Source organism: Sphaerodactylus townsendi, linkage group LG02 (assembly GCF_021028975.2).
Source record: "Sphaerodactylus townsendi isolate TG3544 linkage group LG02, MPM_Stown_v2.3, whole genome shotgun sequence".
In the NCBI taxonomy this organism is placed as follows: domain Eukaryota; kingdom Metazoa; phylum Chordata; class Lepidosauria; order Squamata; family Sphaerodactylidae; genus Sphaerodactylus; species Sphaerodactylus townsendi.
Genome location: NC_059426.1, coordinates 56,314,385 through 56,326,708, shown reverse-complemented (window position 1 = coordinate 56,326,708; position 12,324 = coordinate 56,314,385). Strand labels below are relative to the sequence as shown.

At 41.7% G+C, this 12,324-nt stretch overlaps 1 protein-coding gene across 2 annotated transcripts in view; it reads right to left on the bottom strand.

Annotated features, from left to right (window-relative positions):
* SLC12A8 (solute carrier family 12 member 8) overlaps positions 1-12,324 on the bottom strand; it is a 79,441-nt gene that overhangs the window by 29,034 nt on the left and 38,083 nt on the right. The gene's annotated exons all lie outside the window — the stretch shown is intronic.

Genomic DNA, 12,324 nt, shown 5'->3' with positions numbered 1-12,324 from the left:
AAGGAACATCAACTATACTTTTTGAAGCATGATACTTTCGAATCAGAAGGATCTGTTTTAATAGATAGTCAATGTAGTCAAACCTATCAATATCAGAAATACTTTAAACATATTGTCAGCAAGAGAAACACAGGTATTTGGGACAAATATTTAGTATATATACATATTGGTCACTCGTTTTGGCTGGTCTGGCTATGGCAGACAACCTCTTTGGACTCTCATGCTGAACTGATGGTTGCAGGGCCACCAGTTGGGCATCTACAAAGGAAGTGTCATAGAGAGAAGCTGCTGCAGTGATATAACGCGGCGCCTCGCTTCTGTTGATAGAGTAGTTGAATCAGAGGCGTAGCTTCAAGGGGATGGGGGACGTGACATACCAGGCGTGTGCCCTTGCAGGGGTGTGGCGGGGGCATTGCGGGAAGGGGCGTGGCAGGGGCGGAGGATGCACCAGTGCACTGGGCGCTTTCCCCCCTCGCTCTGTCCCTGAGTTGTATACATTGCTGCAAAACAATTTTGTCCCTGGACAATTTAATTCTGAAACCTACACACATTTACATTTAATTATCTTTTCAGCTCAATTTATTTCAGTTCTGCTAAAAAAGTATAAAAGAGAAAAATCTCTTTGTTGTCTCCTCCCCCTGCCCAGCCTTTGGGGGCTACAAAGATAACATACACTAAGAAATACCCATTTACTATTTTAAATCATTTCTCTCTGGTCCTGGAAAGTTTCACCTGGCCATGAGACTTGGCAAAATACATGCCAGTTGCTGCTATACCATAAAAATATGTAGCCCGAAGCAACCAGAGATTGGGCTTGTTAACATCTGCCAAAACAAAGTCAGTGAGGTCAAATGCCACCACAGGTTTCCATAACCATCACTGTACCTTTTCTGAATGATTTCCAAAAGGTGTTTTTCGGAAAGGGTAATACAGAACTGAAAAGGATCCCACAAGAAGTAAACTGGACAACAAGACTTAACACAGAGACTGTGTTTGCAGTCCCTGCCTACAGTGTGTGTAGTTTGCAATGGCAAAAAGAAAATGTTTACTTTCTGTTTACTGGAAGGAGTGAGCGAGTGAATGAGGGAGAGGACTACACGAAATGGCTGAGATTAGAAAAACGTTTTGGTGCACTGGAGCATAGGACACACCTTAGAGGTTTGGAAAGGTTTGAGGTTACCGCCTAGTGTTCTGAGAACTTGGAAAATGATTTGAGAAGCAAAGCTACTGCCAGCGAACGGTGGTTATGCAGGGGGAGCCATTATGCAACTGCCGAAAGGATATATTTTTTGCCAAGTTCCATGAAACCTGGTCTTCATTACAGATTAGTCAAGTTTTTGGGTCAAATTCAAGATACAGACAGTTCAAGAAGTTAAAGCTAAGCAGAATCTGGCACAGAAACTGAACTGCAGCATGAAACTCGACATGCAATATTGAAAATAGCCCAAAATGATGATCATTAAATTATACCATGCTTGCACTTTAGAAAACTAACAGATGTCGAAATATATTTTAAAAATAGAATGTCACACAGTCATTTAAGAAACTGGAAAATAAATACTTTGCTTGGACTTTCTTTTTAAAAAATGAGCTGGGACACTGGAGCAAGAAAATGTCCACTGTATCATATCACTTTGTTATGCATTACTCAACTGTATCTGTTAGCATTACTTTTAAGGAGCAGCACATCAGAAAAAGTGCAGGTACCTTTTCCTTATAACCCACAGTTCACTACCTCGCAGCCACAGCTCTGATGAAACACACACAGCACATCTTCAAAACAGCTGGAGAGCATACCCATCATTTTTTAAAAAATTAACTACAGATTACAATGCTCCAAATTTCTATCACCAGTTCTAAAAAATTAATTTTATTTCAGAAAATCTTGCAGGGTTAATTGTTTTCTTTTCATTTAAGATGTGGGAAAACATTCTTGCTGCCAATGTCAAACCAAAAACCTCAAGAAAAACATGGATTAAATAATTAGAACATAATTAGAACAATACTTTTCTTTTGACCAATCCACTTGTGGGATTGGTGCGCCGCCACACTCCCTGGGGCACTTATCCTGGCAGAGGGGTTATTTCGCTGGTGTGTGGCAGCTGTGACCTCCCCCGGTGCTGGAACACAGTGCTGGACGCCGCACCAGTGTCCCAAAGTCCCTGCCACCACTGCCGTTAACAGGCTCCCTTCCAGCCTTTGCCGGTGTTATGCTGGCAGCCTGAACTTCAGACATAAGCCACCCTTTTGGTTGGCACAAGTCAACTGAGGGGCATAGAGATTTCACAGCAGTGGGGAAGTTTTTCTACATTGTGAGCCTCCCCAAACTGCCAAGAAGCCTCTATGAGAGCAGCAGGGCGGCACCGCATCAGCATCGCGGTCCACTGCCTCTGCATTGAATGGGAGTGTTAGACTAGTATTTGGGAGGTCAGGATTTGAATCTCCACTCATGCCATGGAAGCTTGCTGAGTGATCTTGGGTCAGCCTAACCTACCTCACATGGTTGTTGTGAAGATAAAATGGAGGAGAGGAGGAGGATGCAAGCTGCCTTGGGTCAACACTGGGGAGAATAGCAGGGTACAAATGAAGTAAATAAATAAACAAAACTTTTCCCATGCTGTATATTATTTCCTGTACATAACAACAATAGACAATAACACTAAGAGTAAATCCCATATAACTTTCCTTAATTTATTCAGTAAGATTTAAAGTGGTTGACTATATGTATCATACAAGAGTATTATTTCATTTCTTATATGAGAGGTGCCAGAATTTGTGATGTTTGGAAATGGAAGCCCCTTCCCCCATATCTCCTTCATTTATAACTTTATGTTTAGCAGTTAGTGCTGTATTAATGCCATTTCATGTATTTAAAAAACCCATCCCAAAGAGAAGCCAGCCTGGTATCAGAACCAATGATGCAATCTTCCCAACAAGCAGACTTTTTAATCCCTAAAATGCTAAACAAATATAGTGCAAAGCGGATGCATCTGCAGAGAGATCAGTATAAGTGTTCACACCAAAGAGATTCGAATAATAACAGCACAGACAAATCTCAAAGCTCAAGTTTAGTCCACTTCCTTCCCTGAAAACATATAATTAAATACTTGCTATTTCATTATAAAATTCTAACTGGCAATAAATGAATGATTGACAATGCCATCAAAGATAGGAAGGAAGCTAAAAAGAAGATGATTGCTGGTGCTGGCATCATTCCTCGCCTCTGCCTCCTTCCACATTACAAGCAAAACAAACCCTCCAAAAAAAAAGAGAGACATTAAATAGAATTGAAGGGTGAAAACAATTTATCAAGGCCCAGTCCTGTGAAAGGCAATTTGGCCTCCTTATCTTTTGATGAAAAAAAATGCGCTCCCTCAGATTAATGACGTGTTTACCAGAAAGGAAATCACCACCCTTCTGAAGCCCTGACTATTTGTTCCTTCCAAGTCACTGTTCCTGATTCTGAGCTGATCTCCCAAGCCTTCCCATTTAAAGCTGGTATACAATGCAATTTCCTGTTGGCAGCTGGCGCCTGAGGATGCTCAGGATTCCACTTTTTAACTCTGTCCTGAAAGCTGGTCTACTGGGGAATAAGAACAGACTCCACCTGTTACCCTAGCAGCTGCCAAGTCAGTGAAATGGGAAAGTTTGCTATTTAGGTCATGCTATATTATTCATATGTAGAGAGACAAAGAGACAGATGGTTAAATTATTGCAGGGGTGTACTGTCCCCTTTCAAGTGACTCATTTTCAAATACAGCATACAAATATTTTCATGTCCATATTTCCAAGACAGCATGACTTCTGCACTCATGTTCTGGTCAAAATCACAGCTATGCAACAAATTTATAATTCAGCACAGATAGGCCTGTGTGCATCCTGTGAATGTAGCACTAAGAAGCACTGAATTGGCTGTAGGCATAGGACTGGGAATCCTGAGAATCTGTTTTTATTAAATGGGGGGAATGTCCATGTTTCTAGCCCACAAGTCTGTAGAAAGAGGATTGAAACAGTATGTCAAAAATACCAATGAAACCATAGTAGCTAGAACAGAGACTGAACAAAATTTCTAGTGTAAAGGGACATTTCAGTGCACTGTCTAGAACAACAAAAGCAAAGTGTATCATTCATAACAAGCAGCAATATTAACATTTGTTCAGTTTTGCAAAAATTACACTTGCTTTCGAATTTAGCATTTCTCAGTGCAGAATTAAGAATACACAGGCACAGAGTATTTCTTCATGCAAAAATATTTATACCCTACATCTCCTGCCATTTGAGACCAAGGCACATGCCAAGAAACCCCAAAAGGATCAAAAGGCCAGGCAACTACAATGCAGATGCCCTCACTAATTGATTATGCTATCTTCACAGTTATCAGAGGTGTAGCAAAGAGGGAAAGCGCCCAGTGCACTGGTGCGTCCTCCGCCCCTGCCCCGGAATGCCCCCTCCACATCCCCGGAACACCCCCGCCACATCCCCACAGGGGCGCCCCCCGGTGCATCGTGCATGCCCCCCCCCCTTGGAGCTATGCCTCTGATAGTTACTCACATGCTAAATGGGTGGATCCCACCCAACACATGCAAATCAAGCTTGCTAATTGCACCCTTTACACTTGTCAACAGGCAAATGGTTCTTTCTCCCTGGACATTCCATAGGTATATATACTCCACTTGCTTTACTACCATCAGATCCTCTGAAGATGCCAGCCACAGATGCAGGTGAAACGTCAGGAGAAAATGCTGCTAGGACACGGCCATACAGCCTGGAAACCACACAACACCCCAACCCCATATTTGCTTTCCACATCAATCCAGTGACATTAGTAAAAACTCTTAAAAAACAGGTGATGTGCTTAGAGATGTCCTTCCTCCACCTAACTTTTCTGGATGTCTGAGGAAGGAGAGAATTGTATGCAGTATCATACCACCTTACTGAAAAGACAAGGAGAGGAGAAGAATTCTAGCTTTGGGATGCAGCCACAAAACTCAGAGCATCTAGCTTAGCCCTTACAATCTTTTTCTGAAGTTGTAGCCTTTGTTTTTGGTGAAAGACCAAAGATGTGTTAAGTAATGGGCAACATGGCCATGGGAGCTGGATGTGCTCTTGAGGCACTTTGGTGGCCTTCAGTAGTCAGGAGACAGTACAACATTAGAATATGGCAAAGAACCTATGTTCATATTTTGCTGCATGTTTTCATATCCAAGGAAAAACCAAACAGGCTTCACATGTAAAAGGAGCAAAACTTATCTAATAGATCCGCTATTATATGCAACTAGAATCAGAATTAGATAAAAATGTTTGTGAATCTGCATGAGACTAATAGTGCAGTCCTAAGAATACTTCCCTGGCAATGAGCCCCATTGGATAGATCAAAGGAGGATGGTATTGAAAGAGTGCATCAAAAAGGGAACCAAATTGCAATCTCATTTGAAATGTTGAATTAAAAGAAGGGAAGAACAAAAGGAAGGCCAACAAAATTAATTGGAATGGAAAAAAACATAAAATAGGGCACAAACGCATGCAAGAATACAGAAGGGCAAAACTTTTTCAAAGTAGATTACAGAGTGGTCAGGCTGGAAAATTACTTAAGCACAGAAAAAGATAAAAGATAAATTAAACAAAACAAGTCTTAAAAATGTGGACAGAAAGGAACGTCATTTGATAATCATGATGGAAAAGGTCATGGCTCAAGAATGGTGAATGGAACATTAAGATACTGTCTGTCCTGCCCAGTCTATTAACCAACTCCCATCCTATGACCAGGGTAGGAGAGAAAGACGAAGAAAAACACGTCTATCAAACTAAATTCTGGTTGTTTTCTCCATTTTAACTCCCATTCCCCCTAAAAACATCCATTGCTATCACAAATCACATCTTTTGCTCCTCCCCAGCTGTCCAAATAGAGCTCCCACCCCACCATCAAGCCTTTCCAGTCCTTTGAGTCCTTTGACGTGCGTCATTTGACTTATTTCTAAACTTTGATGTACTAACTGCAGGTGAGCACAGAACTAAAGAGACACAGCAGGAAAAACTATTAGCAGCAGTTTTTGTAATGAATGTTTGAAATTTTCTTCCATGCTGTTGGGATGAATAAACTTCATACTCTGATAAATAAAGAAATATTGCTTTTTCAATATATATCATTAAGAATGAAATATGGGTTTACATGTACTCCTATAGTTTAGTATGTGACTTTTTCAGTATCTATATATGTATATCAATTAAATTGTATTTTACTTTCTTGCTTGCCTTATAGAAAAAGCTAAATAGACTAATGTTGAGAGGTCAAACGGGCAAAGAGTGGGTTGTGCAGTAAGAAACGCCAAACTGCATAGCCAGCTTATCTAGTAGGTATATGGGGAAAATGAACAAAGAAGTCGCAAGACATATTAACCACAAAAGTATAGAAAACAAGTCTTAGACTAGTAGAGCAGAACTGTGCGCTGGGGAAGGGGGTGTGAAAGGAGTTTTTGAGTGTGTGCTAGAAAAGAACAAAGGTGACCTTTCCAACAGACAGATAGAAGAGGTAATAAGTGGAAAGTTGAGAACAATTCTTGGAAGTGGAAGGCCAAATATGGTATCAGGAGGGGACAGAGACAATGTCTTAAACAAAGGAATGTAATTGGACCATGCCTTAGTCTGTAAACCCTTGGCCCTCCCAGTGGGAGTCAAGGGGAGGGAGAACGCCCACTCATCTGAAGGGAATATATGCATGATGTTTGTGACTGTTAGGTGCGCCTCTCTCTGTTGACAGACGCCCGTTGCTTGCAAGAAACGTATCTTAAATAAACTTTGCTGATTCTTCACCAAGCTTTGCCCAAATTCTTTAAAGGTCTTAGACAAATTCTTTAAAGGTCTTAGACATGTGTTTCTGACAATACCATTATTTGGGAGACAGCTCCTACAAAAGCTAGAACGAGGAAGACTTTCAGTCTTGCACTTGGGCCTCTTCACACATTACAAAATGTCTACAACAGAGGTTATGTGGATATAAATTTTCTGGATATCATTTATCTTGTGAAATCTGAAGGTGTAGATTTTTGTCAAAAGAGGCCTGTCTGACCTTTGTCTGACTTGTCCTTCCTTTTATACCATTCTTGCAAGGGCATATGTAAGGGGGGGGGTGTTCCCAGGTTCAAACCCCCCATTACATGTCTGAAGCTTTGCCCCCCCCTTTTGTGTTTTTTTTTAATTTTTAGTGTTTTTTTTTTTAGTTTTTGGCCTGTAGGAGGTGCAGCTTTTAGGCTAGCAGCACCAAAATTTCAGAGATTTTTTGGGAGACTCTCCTGATAATACCACCCAAGATAGGTGAGGTTTGGATCGGGGGTAAAAAGTTATAGACTCCCAAAGGGGGTGCCCCTATCCCCAGATTTCCCCAGATTCTCCTTTTAAATCCACCCCCTTCGGCATGGATTTAAAGGGAGAATCTGAGGTCCCCAGTTTAAACACTGAAAATGATGCTGTTTCAGGATAGGGGATAATCCACCCCCAAACAGCATCACTTTCAATGTTGTTTTAAGTGGGGACCCCAGATTCGCCCTTTAAGGTGGATTTAAAAGGAGAATCTGGGCTCCGTAGTTTAAACACCATTGAAAGTGATGCTGTTTGGGGATGGATTCCAGCATGCCAGCAGCCACTCATGGTGGGGCGGGGGGGGGGGCATAAAACTCAGATTTTGCACCGGGCTCCATTTTCCCTAGCTATGCCTCTGCCTGGAGGGGAGGGCAGAAGGGACTGACGGCTGCTGGCTGGAAGACCAGCCGGTGGGGGGGCGGGCAGGCAGGGCAGGGGAGTCTGCCATCCCTGGCCTCGGAGAGCTGCTTTTATAAGCACTGAGGCTGGGGCGGGACTTGGGGAGGTGTGGCCACGCCCCCAGGGAAGGGTGGGGGCATGGCCCCACCCCCTGAAACCACCCCATAAAAATCTATAGCTACATCAGTGCGTTCTTGTAGAGCCGTGCACTTGAGCCATTTCTTCAACAAACAATAGATATATGCACAACAATGTTCCTTTTTCTTTGATGTCCCCTACCTGACAAGTTGTATTCCACAATTCACCGGCTCCGGCAGGGTAGGATCCTCCTATCCCTGGACCATTTCCAATGCTGCTGCAGTGAAAGGTCAATCTCTACTAAACCTGAAGAAAGGAGGAACCAAAATTGCGAACAGAAAGTGTATGGGGAAGGAGAATCTACACTGGGGTTCCTTTCTTCTGTAGTAATATGTTTGAAATAAATAGTTATTGAAAAGTTACAGAGTGTCTAGTATTAATCTGATACCCAATAAATTTTATTCCTTGTGTTTTGCAGTTTCTGTGTACTAATAGCTGCACTTGGCTTGGCAGCTACAGTTGTGTGCCTGCTCATTAGTTAATCACTTCATAATGATGGTGGGCAGGAAGCTAAGCTAAGGTGGTGGCATCAACTTGCAGTGTGAAGAACTGGCAACAATAGTAGAACCAGATAAATGAGGTGACAATGACACAAGTAGAAACAATCACTGTATCCTTTTACAGTCAAAGCATTAAGGTTTTCTTGTTTTCCACACAATTACTGAATCTACACAGCATGAAACTGTTTTTGGAGCATGCAATGCTGGGTCAATTGAACTCTTATTTTGGCTGCGTACCACAAATAAACCTAAAGTGACACTTAATACAATGTAAGCGTGTCTTTACAGGGACCAAAAATGTGAGAATAAAACAATCAAACCCAGATTTTATTGGCTTAGAAATGCCACACTTTCCTATATATGAACATCTGTTTTACAATGAGGGACAAAGCAGGCCTGATACTGAAAGGTGTATGATTGGATTCCCTCCCCCCCATACACACACACATTTTTGAAAACTAAATTGCCACTGGACACACCCTTGATTCATACTGGAATCATGTGGATGATTCCAACTATTCTATTCACTTCTCACACACTTTTGCCTACCAAACCATCTTCTCTGCCTTTCACCTCTTCCCCCTCCCCCCCTTGTTTTAAGGATAAAGGTGGTTTCAACAGGCAAAAATGTGCAGCGTGAAAGGATTAACACCCACACACGCACACACAAATTGAGCACCCATTCGGCTACATTTTGGCTTCAAACACATGAGTCAAAACACTGAATCAAAACACTGCGTCCTGAGTCAAAACACTGTTGTTCCATTTAGTCCAGGACGGCACATTCTGGGGAGTTCTCCAGCTCCCCACAACTTTATATCTCAGCTTCTTTTAACTGAAGTAGCCAGGATGGCTAGACAAAAATTATATGCTTTATCAAAGAATTATGGACCCTCATTGGAGAGACACCTGCCAGTACATTTTTTGAAAATGCACCCTTTCAATCCAGATATCACATCTTCCTTGACACTTGCTAAATTAGGAATTTAATCTCTCTATTGATTCAGTTAACATTCTAAAATAAATTTAGTAAGCGATGCGTTTTTTAAAAGATTCAGATTTTCATATCTTAAAGATTAAATGTTACATCTAGGTCAGAGGTATCCTACTCTGGTATTTCAGTTGTTCATGGACTACAGTTGTAGTCCATGAACATCTGAAGCACCACAGTTGGACACCCCTGATCTAGGTAATCTCCACATTTGAGATTGCAAATCCTAATGTTAATTGACCTGTAGTTATGGAAGTGATGATGTTTATTTTTAACTCAGAAAGGAGAACATCTTTTGGCGGAAAAGACTTTGTTTGATCCTACTGTTCAGCTGTTCTACCACTGTTTCCCATGGAACGCCACTGAAGTTGCAAGTAATGGACAAGGTTCACAGTAGTAGTGAAGTTGTATTAGCTGTTTATTAGTATTCTACCAACCAAAGGGAAAACTGCTGTAAGCTATAGTGCTGGTAAAAAGAAACAGGGTTTTCTTTCCATCCCTTCTGTTCATCAAAGTTATGTGTACATTTTTATCTTGGCTACAATCTGTCTTTGTACTAACTTCTTCAGAGATTTTGCAGGCCTGCATATGTCTGTGAATGTAAGGTCCCCTAACAATGTTATCATTAAAAAAAGAAAAGAAATGTGTCTGCACAGAAATCTAAAGTCCAGACAATTGGCAGGTAACCAGTTAATAAATTTCTTTGCCAGACTGTTGAATAGACTGGCCGATGGTCAAGAGTGATGTCACATCAATTCAATACATTATAATTGGAAAAATGTGGATGGAAATAAGCAGGGTGGGTTTTTTTTATATATAAAAATTTGTGCTAGTAGTCTCCTGCTTTGTTCACCCATGGCGTCTACCTTGTTCAGTAGCTGAGTGGGATTTCTGCTGCTGCTTTTGTTCAGTAGTTTTGCTGCACAAGAATCCTGTGCCAATTTCCAGATGTGCTTCAAACCAGAAGTCAACAATCAGACCGGCAAAGTCTGGGAAAATTAATAGCATATCTCTCCTCTATAACCCACATTCGAACAGATTGTGCGTTCTTTCAAAACTGTGGACACATCTTTTATAGCCAAAAATATTTTGGAATATTTTCAAAATATTTTTGTTTTTTATAAAAGAAGTTTGTGTAACAGGTTCCACCCAAGCCCTACAAACATCATTGAAGCAAGTGATTATAAAAGGTAACCTTGTTTTAAGGGCTTGTTAATTAAGGGTATCTTCCTGTCACACTACGTGTTACGTAGCATACCTTCTTTCTGTCAGAAGAATCAAATCAAGATGAATTTTGAGCACAGAGTCTGAAGTAGAATATTATTAGAAAAATCACATCTATAACAATTTATTCTCTTCTGCCCTTTCTGCTTCCAAAAAAACAAAAAATGAGTAATAAGGTATTTTTTTCCTTTTAAAATCCATACAATTGGAAGGATACAGTTCAATATAAAGGGTTTAAATAATTTCACATAAAAGCGCAGAAGAAGGCTGTCTTCATGAAATGTTGTAGCTGAAAATCATGAAACAGGGAAACAACCAAAAAAAAACCCTTCAAGAGGATATGTCCATCTCTTCAGAGCTTTTTCATGCAATGTGATACCTATATTTGACAAGAAGAGACAACAGTCCACCCTGTGATTTGTCGCCATTTGTCCTCTACTTCCATGTGCCTTAATAAAACCAAATGCCTTGCTTAAAGAACAGAAGCTTCCTTATCAGATCATTTGCCCATTCAACCAAGTACTGTCAACTGGGAGTAGCTCTCTCTAGGGCCCTTTCCGCAGGGGCGTAATACAGCGGCCCAGGGACAGTAAAAATGCCGTCCCTGGGCTGCTGTTCACACAGGAGGCACTGTTGCATCGCAGCAGCGCCATCCTGGCCGCCCGGGAGCAGCATGAAGCCGCTTCTGGTTAACCTGGAAGCTTAACAAAGCGAGGAGTTTTTCCAGCTACACCGTCTTCACCTGTCGGTCGCGGTCGCGAGTTAACACCAGCAGGAAGACGCTGCTTTCCCCCTCCCCTGCCCTCCCCCTCCTGTCCCGTGTCGATCCGGAGGGCTGCAGAGCCCCTGGAGGTTGGAGGGCAGCGTGGGTGGGTCCCTGCAGCCCTCCAGAGCGATGCTGGATGGGACAATGAGTGGAGGGGGCAAACGGAGGGGGCTGCATATGGGGAAAGACGGGGCCGCTCGCACGCTAGCATGCAAATGGTCCCCAAGCCTCCACCAGCATGATTCATGCGTTTCCGCCCATGTGAGGAAAGGGCCTAGGTTTCAGGCAGAGATCTCTCCAAGTGTTGCTGATACTTTAAAAAAAACCAACAACCTGCAGATAGAATCTGGGAAAAGCATAGAACCATAGACTTGGAAGAGAGAAAATCACGGGCTCGGAAGGGCCATCAAGTCCAACCCCCATGCAGGAACATGCAATCAAAGTGCTCCCAATAGATGGCTATTCAGCCTCTGTTTAAAAAACCTGCAAAGAAGGACACTCCACCACAGGAGGAAGCATATTCCACTGTCGAATAGCCCCTTACCATCAGGAAGTTCTTCCTAACATTAAGGTGGAATCTCCTTCATTGACTACTGTTTCAATCATTGCACCACACACAGCCTAACTGCAAGCACCTGCTTTGTTTTAATATAACATTCAATCTGAGGTAGGATTTTGTTTTATTTGGTTTTAGTTTGTCCTAGAACTATAACTTACTAAAATCTGTTCATCCTATACTTAGACGCATTTTGGCTTTGAATTTTGTACAGTTTTTTTAAAGAGTTGAATGAAATGGCTGATAATGCACAAGGTATCTGATGTAATGGAGCAAATGTGCATTGCCACAAGATTACTTTTATGGACATATTTCCTTAAGTCCCGCTTTCACTTTCTATTCTCCCCACAACAAGTGAGATCACTTCTAGCACAAATTTAATTTTACTTTGCAG